Source organism: Lolium rigidum, unplaced genomic scaffold (genome assembly GCF_022539505.1).
Source record: "Lolium rigidum isolate FL_2022 unplaced genomic scaffold, APGP_CSIRO_Lrig_0.1 contig_33317_1, whole genome shotgun sequence".
NCBI classification, from domain to species: domain Eukaryota; kingdom Viridiplantae; phylum Streptophyta; class Magnoliopsida; order Poales; family Poaceae; genus Lolium; species Lolium rigidum.
This window is the reverse complement of record NW_025900230.1, coordinates 52,914-60,876: the sequence shown is the minus strand read 5'-3', so window position 1 is coordinate 60,876 and position 7,963 is coordinate 52,914.

The following is a 7,963-nucleotide window of genomic DNA, read 5'->3' as shown; positions in this document are numbered from 1 at the left end:
TTTCAAGTAAAATTTCGAATATAACCAAAATGTACCAATTGATAGATGAGTTAACTTGGATTCATGGAAAAAACAATGTCATGTAAATAAGTTAACTTGGCTTTCCTACCCTTAAATCCACATAGGAAACTTTGTACTAATACGGTATAATGATCACCCGAGTTATTACACCAACATGTCCTGTCACTTACGTGTGGTTCCCATGCGTGAGGTCCCACACTTCAGTGAGCACAAGTCATGTGCGGTAGGTAGGCAAACTCCCATCTTCTTTGTCAAGAGAAGACGCATCAAGACTCCCCTCTCTCTCTCTCTCCCTCTCTCTATCCAGTTATCCACCTTCGCTGGCTGCCGGTTTTGGCAGGGCGTTTCTAGCTCAGCTCGGAGGCCATGGTGTGCACGCACTGTAGCCATGGCGATTTGGTCGCGCTAAGTGGTTCGTCCCCGGCTGCGACGAGGATCAATCTGGGCGGTGGCTGTTAAGGACCCAATCGCATTTCTTGCTTTCAGCGTGGGGTCTTCCATGTAAAAGTTAGGGATTTAGATGAAATTTCATGTTTATTCTGTGTCTTGTTGTAAACTATGCTCTGGTGCGTATTGGAAGTCTGAGTCCTTCTCTCTCTCAAAAAAAGAAAAAAACATCTCTCTCATTATCGGCCTCGCTCGCTCGCTCGCACCTCCTGCGCACTGACAAACCCTGAACAACAGTCAACATGACCCGAAAAAGGTCAGACACCATAAATAAGAGGGCCCCCCTCACTTCTCTCCCTTCGTCTCCTTCCGTGTGATCCCTCTTCCTCCGAGTTTCACTGGACGGGCAAACACATGTGCTTCCTAGAAATATTCGACCCCTTTGCATGGATAATCATGTCGACCATTTTTACCTGGTTTTGAAATAAATAAATGAAAATGAAGAAAACCTCAAAAATGAAACCCTTCCGCATTGAGTGCTTATAGGTGTACTAGTTGACAGGGAAAATAAGAAACCTGTGATAGGGTAGTAAAAAACAAAATGTCTTCACAAAACGGACTATCATGTATGAAGATTCATGGTTTTCAAGCCAACAAATGGCATAGTTCTGGCCATATTTGTGGCATAGTTTGTTATAATGTGCCCAAATTGGGCATTGGTGGTGCATCTTGCCATTCCCAACAATGTTGCTGACTAGACTTTTCAACTTTTCGGTATAAAAAATCATTTTTCATTTTCTAGATGACAAAATAGGTTTATTTTGTGAATGGGGTACATAAGATACGGCTCAAAATGGTGCCTCTACATTTTTAAGATAAATTAGGCCACATATTAGTGAAAATTCCCAACTCTTTACGTTTTTTAGTGCTTTCTAGCTAGTTTCACACATTTAAATGACTTTATGCTGATTTATTGAAAGTAATTCCAATTTGAAATGTAGGTGTGTTATAACTTCGTCCTATAAATCCCCAAAAATCATTTTTAGATACGTATTACTTACTATACACAGAAACCTGTGATAGGGTAGTAAAAAACAAAATGTCTTCACAAGACGGACTATCGTGTGTATGAAGATTCATGGTTTTCAAGCCAACAAATGACATATAGTTATGGCCATATTTGTGGCATAGTTTGTTATAATGCGCCCAAATTGGGCATGGTGGTGCATCTTGCCATGTTTGAAACCCAAAACCACTTCACTTCATGCTTGACTTCATAAGACACAGTTTAGGGTTAGGGGTAGATACAGGATTTGTCTGTTTTGAATATGTCTAGACCTTGTTTATCTACTTGAATATGCTTACTATATATATATGACGTAAGAAGACTATGTGCTTTGGTTTTTCATTTTTTTTCCTGATTTTTTATGCCCATTTGAATCTTGGTCAAATCCCCTAGGTTTGACCAATATTTAAACAAGCTTAAAACATGAAATTGAAAAGGTAAGCTTGGATCCTTCTTAGTCACTCTAAAATTAAGCTTTTGGGAAGTTTTTGAAATTTCCATGTCTGAAACCCATAAACCACTTCTCTTCATGCTTGACTTCATAATTAAGACAGAGTTAAGCGTTAGGGGGTAGATATATACATGCTTTTTATGTTATGAATATGTCTAAACCGGCCATGTTCATCAAGTTGAATGCTTACTATATATGACATAAGAAGGCTATGTGCTTTGGTTTTTCATTTTTTTTGATTTTTTTTTGAATTTTTATGCCCATTTGAGTCTTGGTCAAATCCTAGGTTTGACCAAGATTTAAACAAGTTTAAAACATGAAAATGAAAAGGTAAGCCTAGATCCTTCTTAGTCACTCTATAATGAAGCTTTGGGGGGGTCTTGAAATTACCATGTTTGAAACCCAAAACCATTTCTCTTCATGCTTGACTTCATAAGACATAGCTAGTTTAGGGTTTTAGGGGGTAGATACATGATTTGTCGGGTTTGAATATGTCTAGACATGCTTGTTTATCAACTTGAATGCTTACTATGTGACATAAGAAGACTATATGTGCGTTGGTTTTTTATTTTTTATTTTTTTGAATGTTTATGCCCATTTGAATCTTGGTCAAATCCTATGTTTGACCAAGATTTAAACAAGCATAAATCTTGATAATGAAAAGGTAAGCTTAGATCCTTCTTAGTCACTCTAAAATTAAGCTTTCGGGAAGTTTTTAAAATTTCCATGTTTGAAACCCAAAACCACTTCTCTTCATGCTTGACTTCATAAGACAGAGTTAAGGGTTAGGGGGTAGATACATGCTTTTTCTGTTTTGAATATGTCTAGACCTTCTTCATCAACTTGAATGCTTACTATATATTATATATGACATAAGAAGGCTACGTGCTTTGGATTTCATTTTTTGATTTTTTCTGAATGTTTATGCCCATTTGAATCTTGGTCAAATCCTAGGTTTGACCAAGATTTAAACAAGTTTAAAACATGAAAATGAAAAGGTAAGCCTGGATCCTTCTTAGTCATTCTAAAATGAAGCTTTTGGGGGGTTCTTGAAATCTCAATGTTTGAAACCCAAAACCACTTCTATTCATGGTTGACTTCGTAAGACAGAGTTTAGGGTTAGGGGTAAATACATGATTTGTCGGGTTTGAATATGTCTAGACATGCTGCTTGTTGATCAACTTGAATGCTTGCTATATGACAAAAGAAGATTATATATATGTGCGTTGGTTTTTCATTTTTTTTCTGAATGTTTATGCCCATTTGAATCTTGGTCAAATCCTAGGTTTGACCAAGATTTAAACAAGTTAATTTAAAGCATGAAAATGGAAAGGTAAGCATGGATCCTCCTTAGTCACTCCAAGATGAAGTTTTTGGGATGTTTTTGAAATTTCCATGTTTGAAACACAAAACCACTTCTCTTCATGCTTGACTTCATAAAACAGAGTTTAGGGTTAGGGCCAGGGTATAGATACATGAATTTTCTAGTTTTAATATGTCTAGACCATGTTTATCAACTTGAATGCTTACTATATGACATAAGAAGACTATATGTGCGTTGGTTTTTCATTTTTTGTTTTTTCTGAATGTTTATGCCCATTTGAATCTTGGTCAAATCCTAGGTTTGACCAAGATTTAAACAAGTTAATTTAAAACATGAAAATGAAAAGGTAAGCATGGATCTTTTCTTAGTCACTCCAAGATGAAGTTTTTGGGAGGTTTTTGAAATATCCATGTTTGAAACCCAAAACCACTTCTCTTCATGCTTGACTTCATGAGACAGAGTTTAGGGTTAGGGCTAGGGTATAGATACATGAATTTTCTAGTTTTAATATGTCTAGACCATGTTTATCAACTTGAATGCTCATTATATGACATAAAAAGGCTACGTGCTTTTATTTTTATTTTTATGCCCATTTGAATCTTGGTCAAGTCCAAGCTAGTTTTGACCAGGATTTAAACAAGTTTTAAACATAAAAATGTAAAGGTAAGTCTGGATCCTTCTTAGTCACTCTAAAATGAATCTTTTGGAGGGTTCTTGAAATTTCCATGTTTAATTGAAACCCAAAACCACTTCTCTTCATGCTTGACTTCATAAGACAAAGTTTAGGGTTAGGGGTTGATACATGATTCTTGTGGATTGAATATGTCTAGACATGCTTGTTTATCAACTTGAATTCTTACTATATGACATAAGAATACTATATGTACGTGCGTTAGTTTTTCATCTTTTCATTTTTTTGAATTATTATGCCCATTTGAATCTTGATCAAATCCTAGGTTTGACCAATATTTAAACAAGCTTAAAACATGAAAATGAAAAGGTAAGCCTGGATCCTTCTTAGTCATTCTAAAATGAAGCTTTTGGGGGGTTCTTGAAATCTCAATGTTTGAAACCCAAAACCACTTCTCTTCATGGTTGACTTCGTAAGACAGAGTTTATGGTTAGGGGGTAAATACATGATTTGTCGGGTTTGAATATGTCTAGACATGCTAGTTGTTGATCAACTTGAATGCTTACTATATGACAAAAGAAGATTATATATATGTGCGTTGGTTTTTCATTTTTTTCTGAATGTTTATGACCATTTGAATCTTGGTCAAATCCTAGGTTTGACCAAGATTTAAACAAGTTAATTTAAAGCATGAAAATGAAAAGGTAAGCATGGATCCTTCTTAGTCACTCCAAGACGAAGTTTTTGGGATGTTTTTGAAATTTCCATGTCTAAAACCCAAAACCACTTCTCTTCATGCTTGACTTCATAAAACAGAGTTTAGGGTTAGGGCCAGGGTATAGATACATGAATTTTCTAGTTTTAATATGTCTAGACCATGTTTATCAACTTGAATGCTTACTATATGACATAAGAAGACTATATGTGCGTTGGTTTTTCATTTTTTGTTTTTTTCTGAATGTTTATGCCAATTTGAATCTTGTTCAAATCCTAGGTTTGACCAAGATTTAAACAAGTTAATTTAAAACATGAAAATGAAAAGGTAAGCATGGATCTTTTCTTAGTCACTCCAAGATGAAGTTTTTGGGAGATTTTTGAAATTTCCATGTTTGAAACCAAAAACCACTTCTCTTAATGCTTGACTTCATAAGACAGAGTTTAGGGTTAGGGCTAGGGTATAGATACATGAATTTTCTAGTTTTAATATGTCTAGACCATGTTTATCAACTTGAATGCTCATTATATGACATAAAAAGGCTATGTGCTTTTATATTTAATTTTTATGCCCATTTGAATCTTGGTCAAGTCCAAGCTAGTTTTGACCAGGATTTAAACAAGTTTTAAACATAAAAATGTAAAGGTAAGTCTGAATCCTTCTTAGTCACTCTAAAATGAATCTTTTGTAGGGTTCTTGAAATTTCCATGTTTAATTGAAACCCAAAACCACTTCTCTTCATGCTTGACATCATAAGACAAAGTTTAGGGTTAGGGGTTTGATACATGATTCCTGTGGATTGAATATGTCTAGACATGCTTGTTTATCAACTTGAATGCTTACTCTATGACATAAGAATACTATATGTACGTGCGTTAGTTTTTCATCTTTTCATTTTTTTGAATTATTATGCCCATTTGAATCTTGATCAAATCCTAGGTTTGACCAATATTTAAACAAGCTTAAAACATGAAAATGAAAAGGTAAGCCTGGATCCTTCTTAGTCATTCTAAAATGAAGCTTTTGGGGGTTCTTGAAATCTCAATGTTTAAACCCAAAACCACATCTCTTCATGGTTGACTTCGTAAGACAGAGTTTAGGGTTAGGGGGTAGATACATGATTTGTCGGGTTTGAATATGTCTAGACATGCTTGCTTATTGATCAACTTGAATGCTTACTATATGACAAAAGAAGATTATATATATGTGCGTTGGTTTTTCATTTCTTTTTCTGAATGTTTATGCCCATTTGAATCTTGGTCAAATCCTAGGTTTGACCAAGATTTAAACAAGTTAATTTAAAGCATGAAAGTGAAAAGGTAAGCATGGATCCTTCTTAGTCACTCCAAGACGAAGTTTTTGGGATGTTTTTGAAATTTCCATGTTTGAAACCCAAAACCACTTCTCTTCATGCTTGTCTTCATAAAACAAAGTTTAGGGTTAGGGCCAGGGTATAGATACATGAATTTTCTAGTTTTAATATGTCTAGACCATGTTTATCAACTTGAATGCTTACTATATGACATAAGAAGACTATATGTGCGTTGGTCTTTCATTTTTTGTTTTTTTCGAATGTTTATGCCCATTTGAATCTTGGTCAAATCCTAGGTTTGACCAAGATTTAAACAAGTTAATTTAAAACATGAAAATGAAAAGGTAAGCATGGTTCTTTTCTTAGTCACTCCAAGATGAAGTTTTTGGGAGGTTTTTGAAATTTCCATGTTTGAAACCAAAAACCACTTCTCTTCATGCTTGACTTCATAAGACAGAGTTTAGGGTTAGGGCTAGGGTATAGATACATGAATTTTCTAGTTTTAATATGTCTAGACCATGTTTATCAACTTGAATGCTCATTATATGACATAAAAAGGCTATGTGCTTTTATTTTTATTTTTTATGCCCATTTGAATCTTGGTCAAGTCCAAGCTAGTTTTGACCAGGATTTAAACAAGTTTTAAACATAAAAATGTAAAGGTAAGTCTGAATCCTTCTTAGTCACTCTAAAATGAATCTTTTGTAGGGTTCTTGAAATTTCCATGTTTAATTGAAACCCAAAACCACTTCTCTTCATGCTTGACATCATAAGACAAAGTTTAGGGTTAGGGGTTTGATACATGATTCCTCTGGATTGAATATGTCTAGACATGCTTGTTTATCAACTTGAATGCTTACTCTATGACATAAGAATACTATATGTACGTGCGTTAGTTTTTCATCTTTTCATTTTTTTGAATTATTATGCCCATTTGAATCTTGATCAAATCCTAGGTTTGACCAATATTTAAACAAGCTTAAAACATGAAAATGAAAAGGTAAGCCTGGATCCTTCTTAGTCATTCTAAAATGAAGCTTTTGGGGGGTTCTTGAAATCTCAATGTTTAAACCCAAAACCACATCTCTTCATGGTTGACTTCGTAAGACAGAGTTTAGGGTTAGGGGGTAGATACATGATTTGTCGGGTTTGAATATGTCTAGACATGCTGCTTGTTGATCAACTTGAATGCTTACTATATGACAAAAGAAGATTATATATATGTGCGTTGGTTTTTCATTTCTTTTTCTGAATGTTTATGCCCATTTGAATCTTGGTCAAATCCTAGGTTTGACCAAGATTTAAACAAGTTAATTTAAAGCATGAAAGTGAAAAGGTAAGCATGGATCCTTCTTAGTCACTCCAAGACGAAGTTTTTGGGATGTTTTTGAAATTTCCATGTTTGAAACCCAAAACCACTTCTCTTCATGCTTGTCTTCATAAAACAGAGTTTAGGGTTAGGGCCAGGGTATAGATACATGAATTTTCTAGTTTTAATATGTCTAGACCATGTTTATCAACTTGAATGCTTACTATATGACATAAGAAGACTATATGTGCGTTGGTCTTTCATTTTTTGTTTTTTTCTGAATGTTTATGCCCATTTGAATCTTGGTCAAATCCTAGGTTTGACCAAGATTTAAACAAGTTAATTTAAAACATGAAAATGAAAAGGTAAGCATGGTTCTTTTCTTAGTCACTCCAAGATGAAGTTTTTGGGAGGTTTTTGAAATTTCCATGTTTGAAACCAAAAACCACTTCTCTTCATGCTTGACTTCATAAGACAGAGTTTAGGGTTAGGGCTAGGGTATAGATACATGAATTTTCTAGTTTTAATATGTCTAGACCATGTTTATCAACTTGAATGCTCATTATATGACATAAAAAGGCTATGTGCTTTTATTTTTATTTTTTATGCCCATTTGAATCTTGGTCAAGTCCAAGCTAGTTTTGACCAGGATTTAAACAAGTTTTAAACATAAAAATGTAAAGGTAAGTCTGAATCCTTCTTAGTCACTCTAAAATGAATCTTTTGGAGGGTTCTTGAAATTTCCAT